The sequence below is a fragment of the Paralichthys olivaceus genome, chromosome 8, assembly GCF_024713975.1.
Source record: "Paralichthys olivaceus isolate ysfri-2021 chromosome 8, ASM2471397v2, whole genome shotgun sequence".
In the NCBI taxonomy this organism is placed as follows: domain Eukaryota; kingdom Metazoa; phylum Chordata; class Actinopteri; order Pleuronectiformes; family Paralichthyidae; genus Paralichthys; species Paralichthys olivaceus.
In genome coordinates this window covers 26,231,908-26,246,243 of record NC_091100.1, presented here as the reverse complement: position 1 = coordinate 26,246,243, position 14,336 = coordinate 26,231,908, and the positions used below count along the sequence as shown (strand labels likewise).

The following is a 14,336-nucleotide window of genomic DNA, read 5'->3' as shown; positions in this document are numbered from 1 at the left end:
ATCACCCCGTTGACAGTGTGGAAATTAATTCTATCAAAATGGAAAGTGTAGAGTGAAGCAGTTTTTCACAATATACAATACAATTTTCTAAATATGTGCACATGCGAACCTTGTCAGAATCCGCAGACCCCCATGTTTCATTATTGTTTCCTTCAGCTCAGATCAGTGTGAATTGAAGCTCCTCTTGTGAGTGACCTTTACATGTCCCCCCCCCCACACACTGAAACGATCGCCTTCATTATTATTAGACCAGAGACCCAGTCTCGACAATCTGACAAGTCAATTAGACAGCAACACGCATTAGGACCCAAGTTTCCGCCCAGATACTAAACATGAAGTACTACGCAGACAAAGCTCTGATTTGTATTTGACACGGGACGCTTGATCGCGACAGTGAATTCAGATTGCACATTTGAAACAGTTACATGGTGGATTCTGAAGTGGGTTTAAATCTAAAGAACTTTTCGAACACGTCCACCGCTCGTCTCGTTCTTCACGGCGGCGGAAGCAAACAAGAACCTTCGAAAAGTCCCAGTAATGTGTTCATAGATACGACCTGTCGGGCTGGAGGCGCAGACCCGCACCTGTGGTGGACAGTGAAGCGCGGGGGAGCAGCGCGGGGGAGCAGCGCGTGTCCTGCGGTACTCCTGCCGGTTCTCTGTCGTGTTGGCTGCTCGGCTTGTGTCCTACCTGTTCGTGGTGCTGCGGCGGATCCTCGCTGCCATGCGCCCGTTGCTCTTCTTCTGGTTTTCCCAAGAAAACTTCTGCTACTTGTTCAGCGTCAAGTTCACTCTTTGTGATTGAATCTTGCAAATTACGCAAAAGAATAAAAGCGCATTCGCCTCATGATAGTGACGCACCGTCCTTTTCAATTTACACGCGTCGCAATCAGTTAATTCCCACCGAGCTCAACTGTTGAAGCAGGAAAAAAAGGAAACGCTTTGATCTTTTTTCAGGTTGTTTTGATCTTTTCTGTCAAAAAATAAAGGGGCGCGCGCGGAACAACAACAGAGGCAGCGCGGTGCGCGCGGCTGTCAGCAGCACGCGCGGTGCGATGATGAAGTGATGACACGCTCCTCTCTCTCGGCGAGCTGCTCCAAAGTGTCGCTTTGTCTCAAGGAGAAGTCACTGTGGTGGCGGACCACCTCTCTCCCGAGCTCCCTCTCTCTGCGCTGTCCAGGCGCCACAGGCACAGAGACACGCGTGTCCTCTGTTACTGCTGCCCTCCTCAAGTGAAGTGTGAGCCGGCGAGAGAGGATGTGCTGCCGATACGCCAAGCGAGGCAGAAGCGGAATGCTGGGGATCCCCTGCTGCGTCCAATCCTGACGTCCCTACTGGTGTGTGTGTGTGTGTGTGTGTGTGTGTGTGTGTGTGTGTGTGTGTGTGTGTGTGTGTGGGGTGGTGGAGGGTCAGAGTGTTTTTGAACTGTTTGCCCTGACTGTGACAGGAGACGGCAGGCGAGCAGCACATGCACATTGTAATTCACACACACATAATAAAATGTAGGCTGAGAAAAGAAATACTCTTAATCAATGAAACAGTCGTGATGTTGTCTTTGTGTAATATTATGCATAAAGAGGCCTACACGCGCACAACATTTACACATTTTTCATACAACCATACACACAGAAACCCCGCAAGCAGGCACACGCACACACACATAAATTACATACATGTAATGGAATATTAGTACAAACATCTATGAAGAGATACCCCTTGAGCTGTTCATAGGTCACCGCCTAGCCCAAGGGCAAATCACGAGCATCGAAAGTAATTGTAAATCTGCTTTGAAAAAAAAAAGGCATAACGCATGTATATTCATTGTTCTGTGGGAAAAATAGGTTCTGGAGCAGCACTCACTCATCAATCAGAACATAATCGAAACATGATTTTGAAGTGTCTGTACTTTAAGGTTCAACGTTTTCATTTTAAAGTGCATCAGAGATAATTCCATCCATACTGACACACATGAAAACCCATCTCACAAGACCATTCACATTCACTGTGTGTGTCAGTAAACAGGTAGCAGATAATCTATTTGCAGTTGATTGCTTAGTTAGAGAAAATACTGGGGATTTCTCGTCTCGGACCAATGGTGAGATGAAAATTACTGACAGTAAGTGATGGCAGCACTTTGCATTCACCGTCGAGTTGTCGTCGAGTTGCGACTGATAAGAACCAATCGGTGAGGTGTCTCCATTTCTCCCCAACCAGACTTAAACACAACCTCTGAACTAAAACAAGATCCGTAGTTTAACCAAACGTCTCTGATTTAGAGGCTAGAAAAGAACCTGTGACATCATCAGCATTACTGATCCAACTGAGTAATCAAATGGTGCCTGGTAGAGGCACTTATGCTTCTTTGTCATCTCAGCCTGCTCCTCATCAGGTAAAACTGAAAGCATGAGAAAAGTGTCGCCATGCCTCCATATATTTTGGATTACATAAGCAGCCTATTTAACACATTTCCTGCTTACTTACACACTGGTCTAAATAACAACCTTAAAGGGTTATTAGTGTGCCTGTACAGAAATTGTATTCATAGATTCTGCCAAAGAAAGAGAGTGAAGGAATAACCCATGACAGTTGACCTACACTTTGCCTGACAGCAACACTCTCCTACCAGCCTTGGAACATATATACATTACAGAATACGACAGCCTGCACAAGACAAGGCATTTAGGTTCAAGTCTGCGACGTTCAGAACATGGGGACACTGACAGATTGTGCAATTTCTATGGATTTGTTTGACTTAAACCTGAAGCCTGTGAGAAGCCATCACACATCTTTCACTCACATTTCATAGCCACCATGGCACTAATCAACAGCAAACAGAAAGATTATAATGATAAAAATATTAATATAATTACCTACATGAAGGGCACTACACGACAAGACTCTGCACGACAAGGCTCAACAGTCCCCTTATGAAATCATATTTTAATTCACTACATCCGGATTTTTATTTGGATCTGCAGCAAATTGCACGCACATAAATATCAGTTCCCTAATTATGCCTAATTTAAAAAAAATCAAGATCCATGAATTGTTTTTTCAGAAAAAAAGGAAAATGATAAAATACATCCTATGTCACAATGACATAGGAAGTGAGAGAAAAAAAACTTTTTTAAATTCAAACTAAATGTTTTATTTTTTTGACACATACTGCATCCTTCCACTAATTTTCATGATAATCCGACCTATACTTTTTGCATAATCTTTCTTACAAATCAACCAACAGATTAACTGACTGGGGTGAAAATATAAAATGCTTATGGAAAGTAAAAGAAAAAGTCTTTTCCCAAAGTAAATAAATAAAAACCACAATGTGTGTGTGTGTGTGTGTGTGTGTGTCATTATCAGTTTCTGATAAACTCACATTGACCCATGCATACACACACACACACAAGTGTCCACATGCAAACACAGACAACCACTGACATGCCCCAATCTGATTTACTGACACACAATATCTGGGGACATTTCAGAAGGAAAATCATGCAGATGTATTCCTCCTATGGGGCAAAAGAGAGAGTGCCCTGGGGATGAAGGGGAGATGAAGAAAGTAAGAATGAAGAGCAGGGAGCAAGCGATCAAGCGTGTGAGAGAGAAATAAAGCACAGTACAGACAAGCACAGATTATCAATAAAATAAACCTCAAAATAATAATTAAAAAAAGAGAAACAATGAGGGCGTGAGGCTGTTGTACAGGACTTTTGGTCTATGAGGTGCTGTGTGTGTAAATGATGAGGTCCTTTGAAACACACACACACACACAGAGGGAGAGAGGGAGAGAGAGAGAACATGGCTTGTGGTCAGGCTGTGTGCTGTGTACCACAGAGTGAAAGGACAGGTGTGTAGTCAAGCGGAAATTCTCTCTGTGTCACTGTCAGTGTGTGTGTGTGTGTGTGTGTGTGTGTGTGTGTGTGAGTGTGTGTGGTGAGGCTAAGGGTAATACATATACATATATACATTAAACCATAACCCTAACAGTAAACTCACCCACTTTCTTTTGTGACACACAGATGCTTCCACATCTTGGACTGTGAGGTCAGAACCACGTAGCAACTCCGTGTGTCTGATTTTCACTGAGCTCTGTCTTTCTCGCTCTCCCTCCCCAGGCAGAGAGGATGTCCCCATGTCTTAACAACAGGGACATGGTTTTTCACCCAGATCACATGCACACATATACCATGCTATATAACATGCTATCCATCGAGCCTTGTCAGTCATGAAAAATACCCCAGGGAATTTTGTGGCAAAGTCTGCCACTAAATGCCAAATCTCTCTCTCTCTCTCTCTCACACACACACACACTATACGCAGTCCACAGTGTCAAGTCGTGTGATTTGATTGAGTGTTCCACTTACAGGAAAATGGACAAACATATAGCTCTGAAAATACTTTTGAGATCACTCTGTGATGTCTCTCTTTCAGTACACGTTCCCATGTACCTTTGTACTTACACACAAAAAGTGGAAACACATTAAGTGCCACGTGATCTTCCTTGAAGGGGTGTTTGAATGTGTTATCTTAGCCGACTGGTGTGCTTTGCTCTTTTTTATTCATTGAGGTCTTTCGTTCTGTTTTTCTTATTCCACACAAAAGATCTGTTCTCACTTCCCTGTCCATTTTGATCCAAATGCATTTTACCGGTATGTGTTTTTATGCTCATACAGACACAATTTTATTCTGTGTGCATTCAAGTTGTAGCCAACATAATCCCTACATCATGAAAAGTCTATTCATGTTTTATACTCTGCATGAGCAGAGAGACTCAACCCTGTTTTTTGAAAATCATGAATATCAAAAAACACAGTTCAACAACCTCCTGTGCTGTCTATTGATATTTATGCTTTTCAATTATTGTTTCATATGCATGTTATTTATATTGTAAGTTCTCTATTGATTATAGCTCAGGTGAATATATGAGGTAATGGTCATCTGGTGCCGTGTGCGTCCACGTGAGGTTCCATGTAAAAGAAAAGGTTGGGCTTGTTAGCTGAATATAAGCTACCAAGGATATCCCCTTATTTTGCAGGGTGAAAATTGATCATTGGAGAAAAGGTTGCAGGAGGTTGATCAATCCTATCACCAGATCAAAATGTAGATATACACTTTTCTAGAATTATTTTCTTTCATTCACAGTTTCAGCAATGGTGTGCAGTTCTTTTTAGTGTTGATTTGTTAGCAAGGATTACATAAAACTACTTAATTGAACACCAACTTGATAATGGAGCGCGTACCTGCGAAGGACATATTGAAATCTGGCATAGATGACGATTTAGAGGTGGATTCTGGAATTTTTTCTCTTTCTTCGTTTTCAATTTAGGGGATTTTTCTTAGTGTTTGTTGATAGTCAGGGAATGATGCACAAATCTTGATGCAAAACAAAGCAGGCACATTTAGAGGGTTAATATTTCCAAGTGTGTCAATTTGGTACAGATCCAATTAAAAACTGAATTTGTGATGCACACCTTTTTTCTATTTTATACATAAATACATTTTTTTCACTCGCTGTTAACGTGCGTTTTACCAGTTATTTTTTAGTTGAGTGTATTAAGAAGTGTATTAATAAATACCGTATGTGTCATTAAAAGGTTAATGCCATAATGAAGATATAATTATATTTCTTCAATATTTTTCCTTGATACTCTTATGTCATAATGTCAGATATGTCATAAGTAAATTGCAGACTGCTGCATATTTTCAGATTTCGTAAAAAAACTGTTGTTTATTGTTGTTTATTTTTTGTGTTGGATAATAATGTTTGTATTCTATAGCAACAGTACAGTACAGTACAGTACTGCAGATACAAGTAGTTAAGAGTACGACACCTGTTTTACTACTGTTAGAGTAATTCTGATTGAGAACATTGAGAACATTGATCACATTGGAACTTCAGTAGGACTGTAAATTGTGTATTAATGTCACCATCTTGAATGGTGGAAGAGAGATGGAGAGAGTCTGCTGTGTTAATTTGTCTCATTATTTAATTATCTGATTTGTAAAAGAGGTACAACGTGATCAGTGTGAATAGTATATATTCAATAAATAAAAATATCTATTAATATTTCAAAGGTAGATCCAGGGGCCATATCACTTTAAAATGTAATATATTGGCATATTTACTTGCTCACTGCAATATTATACAGTGGCCCGGGGCCTTCCTGCTAGTGGTTAAAATGGCACTAGACATACAAAAGAATTTAAATGTATGAAAAAAGAAAGAAATCTAAACAAACCAACCAACAAAGATTCCTTTTTTCTATTTTTCGGTCTGAAAATCTAACAGAGTAGAAGAAAATAGAGGTGTCAGTAAAGACCAGTTACAGTCCAAGTACTCTGGCTTTGCCTTTTGGGGAGAGTGTGTGTGTCTGTCCTTTTATATATAGTCCGTGGTGTCTGTGGAGAAAACTAACAAGCTGGTGGATCCACACCAAGTCCTGCTGACTGGGCACTTTAACATGGAAAATAAAAAGGGGTTGGAGGCTGAAAGATAGAGCCATTCACACACACACACACACACACACACACACAAACACAGCTATATGCACATATGGCCGTGCACACACACAGCTTATTGTTCTTCAAGGCAGTTCATCTCCTCGAGCACTAGATTTAGGTTGTCAGATGTACTGTCGTTATTATGGCAATTACACTACTTCTTTACACAGCACATTACTACATCAGGATCAATAAAACTGTTTCATTACAGACAAAGCATCTCCAAATCTGCCCAAACAGACGCAACATCTTTTTCAGGTCATTGTCATTTTAAAAGCCTTTGGGACTCATTCTGACTATAATATAGATACAGAAACTGAATTTTTCTAGAATAAATCTCAATGGAGACAAACTGCTAGTTTGAGAATCATTGCCAATTGATAACATTTGATTCAGTAATGACAGTGTGCGTATTGGGCTAAAATTCACTTCTGGAAAGATAAAACTTTTAAATTAAACTGATGGAAAGCAAAAACCTCACATAACAGTAACTTGTATTGTCATAATGTCATTAGAGAAACTGAATAGCACTTATTCAATAGACCTTATTCATCCCTAAATTACAGAAAGGATGATGGTTTTCATTTGAAGTCTTTCTGAAATTAACAGTGAGGTGTATTATTGTTTTGTAATGTTTCACATTTAGCTTCACATTGATTTTATAATTTTAAAAGTGTGGTCATTGATTGCAAAGTCAATCTGAAGAAATCTTCATCATAGCTGGGTTGTCAGGTTGTTAATTCTACAAAACCCAGCATATTCCTGAATGTTTTTGTTGCATCACAACTTAATATTGTGTCTACATAAATATTCTGTTAATCGTTTTTTTGGATTAATTGTTAATTAATTGTTTCTATGCTGACCTCTTTTAAATATCTACCAAGAAATATTCATTTAAATCTCAATGACTGTCAAATAAAATAAACCATTTACATATTAAAACAAGACAATTAAAATAAGTAGAATATGTCAGTTTACTGCCCAACAGAAATATATGATATTGTAAATATTACACTCTGGGGCGTTAACAACAATCCATCACGATTTGAATATCACAGTCCGTATTCAGATGATATTTAGTTGTTTGTACTTTTTAGGAGCTGGGTGCAAAGTACAGGTTGAGTGACAGTTGAGACAACACTTTGAGGGTTTCTGAAAGAAATGTTGCTTTTTGCACCTTTTTCAAAGCAGCCATTTGGACCTGAAAGGGTATATAAACACAGAACCTTTTACAATACTGTTGTTATACATGATCCACAATTCAAATATGGGTTTGTAGTTGAGAAAGCCCTCTGCTACAACAGCATAATTACACTCTGATTACAGATTTAAAAGATGAGAAATAGGTCAAAGCAAAGCAGTCAGTTCATTAACACCTTGGTTGAGGGTAAGGTTAGTGAATTTAAATGTGTTTTCATGGCCCAGTCAAGAATTACACACACAATGTGCACTCAATGTGCAATCATGCCATGCAAACAAGCAAGAAATGGCATCTAACTCATTTGCACAGAGTCCAATGGTAGCGAGGCCACACAGCTGTGTTGACCAGCGTCCTGCCTGTACCCCCCACGTGCACATTCAACGCTGCTTACAGCTTTGATTATTATTTCAGTGCATTAACCATTTGCTCCTCATTTTCTTCAGCGTGTACTTTGTTGGGATCTGACAGCTGTACTGTGCTATTTTGCCCCATGCAGCAGTTCATATGCAGTAGTTTATATTCAGAACAAATCACTATGCCTTGGTATCTCTTTTTTTCTTTCAAACTTTTCTGTATAGACAAGCTAATGACAATATGCAAAACCAAACCTAGGTCCCCCAATGAACAATCAAAAAGCTTCTTAATGTGAGCAAAGTAGTGCTCTAGAATCTTTGGTTGTAAGACAAAGTGGATGCAGCCAGAAAGATGCTCAAAAAAGGAAAGCAATTGCTCATAAATGTACTTCTTCAGTTGTACTAAGATCATTTGTACATGACATGATATATTCTGTGTGTGAATGACATGCATAAACATTATGAATGCCACTGATTCATATTCAAGTAAACCTGCACAAGGACAGCAAATTACCATAATGAACTCCCCAACTATACAATATAAGTCTCCACTCTGTTCACCCTTTGAACGGGGAAGTGTTCATCCAAGGAAAAGAGAGTAAAACAGCGTGACATGTTCAGAGATATTGTTATATAAGCACTTCCAGCGACTAAAGCATGACATCATTCACGTTGAGAAAGAAGTGAGTTTCAGATAAATGATCAGAGAATAGCTTCCATGGTGACAATTAACAACTGACATTGTCAAACCAACCATCTTCATGCCCTAAGATGCCGACTGCATCAATTGTACATCAGGATTTGTGTGCTCCTATGGCCACCAAGCCACGACATTTAGCAGCTACACGAAAATACTTAGAATTATTATTTAGATTTGCAGGGTTGGTCAGAATAATGTCAACATATTTATGAGGTGTAATGTATATATTAATTTAAAATTCCTTCAATATTATACAATCCATTAGTGAAATACCTTATTTGAATTACAGTAGTCTCATTTTTCTGTGACTCCTACAACAGGTCTGGACCACCTTGAAATTTTGTTCATACCTGAAAGAAAGTTTGAGAATAGGTGAAATTCTCCTAATTCACTTGAACCACTTAGCCAATTAAGAACACATCTGTTCATACAAATTGTTCTTGTATGAGGCCCCTTGTCTTCAGCTGCAACTTAAAGTTCTGTGTCCCTTATATCAACCACATTGTTAAGCCCTATGAGACTAATAGTGATTTGTGAATAAGGGCTGTACAAATACAATTAGCATTGCTTCTTTGCATCACATTTGCAGGGAATTAAACGTGTGTGAATTTACATAAACCTGAATGCTGTATATGTCTCTGTCCGGGGTCTCTATTTAATGATAATCTAGTGTCAGTGGGGTTTTAAAACATACTCTATAGTAGTAGTGCATGTACTTTGCCAGCCTGGGAGCCAGAGTTGGAAAAACACACCAGTCATGCTGAGAGCCAGTGCAGTTTTCATATTTTGAACACTGTATTGTTCTTCCACTTTTTTCCCATTAAAGTCTGTGTGGGGAGCTTTTCCTTGTCTGGTTCAAGGGCCAAAGAACTGAGGGGGCGCTGATTGTTAATCTTCTTGGAGCAAACATTTGTGATTTGTGATACTAGGCTTTATAAATAAAGATTTGACTTGAATTGACTACAAATAAGCCTGTGGCCCATTTCTTTAGTCATGACCCTCCATTTAAGGCCTACAGCAATGAGGACAGTAAGAACAGGATAGAATTCCCTCTAATATTTAAATGAAATTATGGGCTATCCTCTGTTTGATGTATTGAATCCAAACCCAAGCCATTTGACGGTTGCAGTATTTGAAGAATCACAGGAGGGGGCAACTTGAAAATCCCCTACTGTGGCGGTTCTTTAAACTTTCTCAGCCTGGGACAGAAATGGAATACATTTTTCTTCTCTCATGGACTTAAACTCATTAGGATGCTTTCTTGTTATAGGAGGACCAACCAAAAACAGAGACCATGACCCACTTTTGAGATCTCTACTCATAACATAAGAAATATTTTATTTTGGCACAAGAATTCCAATTACCCAATACTGTACACTTGAATCTAATCCTATTTCTATCTTAATATGGATTCTGTAATGGTGCAGGGACTTATTTATTAATCAACATGTAAAAATGCTTGATAGATCGTCCTTTACAATTGATATATATATATATATATATTACTGTATATAATGTAGAAAAGATAGAACTTTAAAACATCTGATTATCATGGCCAAAAAGTAACAACAAACCATATTCACCCAGGGAAAATCCTCGTCAAAGCATACAAGCATTTTTGAGGATATTATAGAACGCTGATTTGTCATATTGCCCTGATAAATCCTGCAGATGTAGAAGCTCTGCTGTCAGCATACTGAAGCAAAAGGTTTACTGGGATAGAGCCAGGTGAACCTTTCCACTCTGTTGTTATTAGAACCTCATCATAAGGCAGTTTACTTTGGGATATGCAGGCTGGTAAGTCTGTATGTATGTATGATTGATTTTAAACAGTAGTAACACTGAATATCTGTTAGCCCTAACTTCATGTGTGGTTTCTCAATGGCTCTATCAAGTCTACTATATAGTTGAGGTGAACTGTGTGATCATATGTTTGTAGCTACACTGTATGTGTATGTCCTTGAGTTATGTGTGAAAGTGAATGCATAAGTGTGTGCGACTTACTTGTGTGAGCAGGTAGGTGGAGGAATTCTGACGAATGAAAAAGAAAATACTGAGATTGAGAGAAAAAACTGTATTATGACTGCATGATCCTTGGGGTCCTTCAGAAAAGGCCATGTCTTCAACAGACTGCTGTGATTTCCATAACTATTGGAGTGGTAATAATATTAGAGACACTTTGGGAAGAATTCTTTCATAAAATAGCAGTTTGAGAGAAAGAGAGATAAAGAAAAGAAAGAAAAACACAGGTCTGACCTTTTCCATCAATAGCAACTTTCAGTGAGATTCTTTAAGGCTTCTTAGCAATATGCATGATAATATACATTAATTACCAAGGTCATCAACATCTATTGACTTCAGATCCCTACCGTTTCTGCTCAGTGGCTGATTCATTTACACCTTGAAAGGAACACCATGGCAAGTTACTTAATCTTTAAAACAGAAACCACTGAGGCCTTTCTGAGGTCACATTTGGATGTTGATATAATCACAGTGGTGACGATCTGCCATACAAATATCTATGATGGATAGAAAGATCAGGGTCCTGTCAATTGATATGCATCCACTGTATTGTATCTTATATTCTCCAGTCAAAACCAGAAATACCCAGCATGTGGCCAGATTTATTTAGTGCTCACATTGTATCAGCTGCGTTGTTACTACATTTAATCAACATTTTCACGTGTCAAAAACCTTGTTAAAGGTCCAGTGTGTAGTAAGATTTAGGTGAAAGAGATCTATTGGCAGAAATTTAATGTAGAATAATCCTTATGATGTTTTCACTAGTTCACTTCATCTAAATTGTTTGAATTGTAGTTTTCTTTACCCCAGAAAAGGCCCTTTATATTTAAATACTCTATATTTACATGGAGGGGACCCTCTCTACGGAGGCCGCCATGTCTACCACAGTTTTTTTTTCATGTTTGGAAGGGAAGGGTGAGATGAGGGGTGTTCAGCTGCAACATACTTCAACACTCAATATAACTAAATTCTACACACTGTTGTTTAAGCCTTATTCAGGTTTTAGGAGAGTGTCATATATGAAACATGGATACTGGCATATAAACATGGTGTGTGTGTGTGTGTGTGTGTTAGTGTGGCTTCTGTACCTCTAATTAAATACCTTATTATATACTGTACATTACACAACACCATTACAGCTACACTGCAGTCGCAATGCTTTGGAACTGAACCTCTCAGGAGTCCATTTGATGGGGTGCTTTAACATGCACTATATTACTTCTCTTTTTGCAGCACTGAAACTTCTAGGTTTGGCCTCTGATAACCTTTTATATCGAATATTGATTTGTATTTGTCAGTACAACAAAAATATGAGAGATCGCTTGTGATGATCGCTTTGAGGAAAAAACAATAACAATTCAATGATGAGAGGGAGGGGAGTGTCCGACACGGATAATATTGACCATAAATATTATGGCTTGTCTTTTACTTATTGGTTTGTACCGAGCTGGAGTTTGTGTTTCCTCCTCCCCTCTGACCTGCTCTCACTTTAACTAATAATCACTCATCACTAGTTATCAGGACCTGATCAGGACATGAAGTAACTCAGTGTCTGTTTGATTCACTCCAGAGTTTATGAGGCTCATTTAAACATCATGAAAAATGACTTGTCAACATTTTGTGCTCAGTACAGAACGAGAAGAGACGTGAGCAGCAGGACTCAGTGTTAAAGTGAGTGGAGCGACACAGATTCATGTATTTACACATTAATCAGGGAACCTTAGCCGTCATCGTAACAATTGCTCCCCCTGAGAAATTTGGCAGGAGGTCGAACTATGTAGCAGCCTGACTTCCCAGAGTGTGATGACTGAGTGTGAGTTCAGCAGCCAGAAGTTAAATTGAGCTGTAAGATATCATGCATTGTGTTTTTCGTCAAAACCAGGATAACACAGAAAACGGGGGGTTACTTGTTTGCAGGTGAACATGCTCAGGGAATTAATTGTCTAGTTGTTTAGTTGGGGATCTGACAGCTTAGGTCTGGATTGAGTGTGTTTGCATCACAAGGTCTGATTGATGTTTGAATTACCATGAAGTGGAGAGAATAACTTGTTATTCTGGGTGGAGGAACCCCTGTCTTAGAGAGGGAGCACTGTGGTTATGGAGTTTAAAATCATGATCTGGTGTCAGATGGCCTGGTCTGCTTAACAAACTCGTCAAAAGACGTATGGAAGGCTTGAGTCACATTGAGTGACATACTCGTCCTTTGTACAGAGAGTTTAGACTGCTCCCCTTGGATAAAGATTCAGTTACTGAGGCTAGTTTTGTGCTTCCTGTGGTTGATTGACAACTTTCCTCTTGTGGATAATCAAGTGAAATTGATGAACTATTTTCAACTGACGTTAATGTGTCCTAAACATGTGACTTTCCAACACTAAAAATTGTTTTTTTTAGTCTGTGAGATAGACAGACATGTAACTGACAAAGGACACAAATATATTATGCAAAAAAATTGACCCCACTTCAAATTTGGCAATTGAAGGAATAAGATATATTCTCGGTTATCCCCGAGCCTCAATCAAAGCTCTCGGTGTTAACGGTCCTTCTCAGCTTTTTTCTGAGGGCTGGCATATTAAACCAACCCTGACTCGTTTTCTTTTTTTACTTGAGGAGAGTGCTCTCACGCTCTCATACAAATGGCAGGTGCTGTAATTTCCACTAATTATTTCAATTTCCCTGCACTACACATAATAATACAAGCAACTCATCATAACACTTTCCTTTGACTTTTGACATTATGTGTTTGAACATTTCACTGAAAAGAAATATGCAAACAAACAACTGATGCCACAGTTTCATAATTTACAGTGTGGTATAAGAGTTCAACATTTTCTATCCCCACAAATATATACAATGTTACACAGTGTGTGACCAACAGACATGACGGATCATTGTGGCTAATAGAGGGTGAAATTCAAATCTCAGTCAACGCAATGTGAAAAGAAAAATGGTGTATGAGTGTGATTAAGTGTCATTATTGGGAACCAAACTGAATCATGAGGAGCATTTTAGCATCTCTGAGTATAGGTTTACATGTAGGTGTTGGGGCCAGGTTGGAGTCGGTCAGAAATGGCTTGCTCAGATTTTGAATCAGAGGAGGTTGTTGGCTGTGAAGCTGACATCAGAGGGAAAAAAAGCATTTGCCAATTATGGGCAGATTTTCAAATGCAATAATTCTTGGCTGTTTGATCATTTCTTTAGAGGATGTTGAAGTTCAATTGAAAGCAGTCAGTCTGATTCAAAATGACACTGTAGCAACAGAACTACAAGAAGGTGGCAAAAAGTCAAAACAAGGGTTTGACATTTACACTGCAAGGAACCCACTCGTTCTCCTTCTTCATCTTTCTAAGTTGTGGCCCTTTCTAGGAGATAATTATCTTTTAATTGCTGCTCTTTTCCTCTATTGCTCTTTTCTTCTTCTTTCACACTTTGTTAAATCTCTCTGTCACAAAAGGTCAAAGTACGCCAAGTGTGATGCCACCACTGCTTGCATGTGCAACTGAGATGGACAGATCTATAATTGTGCAAGTCATGCTCTTTGTGCATGTCATTTGCC

General features: G+C 39.0%; 1 protein-coding gene across 10 annotated transcripts in view; it reads right to left on the bottom strand.

Annotated features, from left to right (window-relative positions):
- The window catches only part of tenm3 (teneurin transmembrane protein 3), a 500,548-nt gene that overhangs the window by 186,069 nt on the left and 300,143 nt on the right, over window positions 1-14,336 (bottom strand). For 2 of the 10 annotated variants that reach the window (XM_069529753.1, XM_069529752.1), the window contains exon 1: window positions 691-1,276. The exons of the other annotated variants lie outside the window; for them this stretch is intronic. The gene's annotated coding sequence lies outside the window, so the exon portion shown is untranslated. Of the gene's footprint in view, window positions 1-690; window positions 1,277-14,336 lie in introns of those variants that run through there. 10 annotated transcript variants of the gene reach the window in all.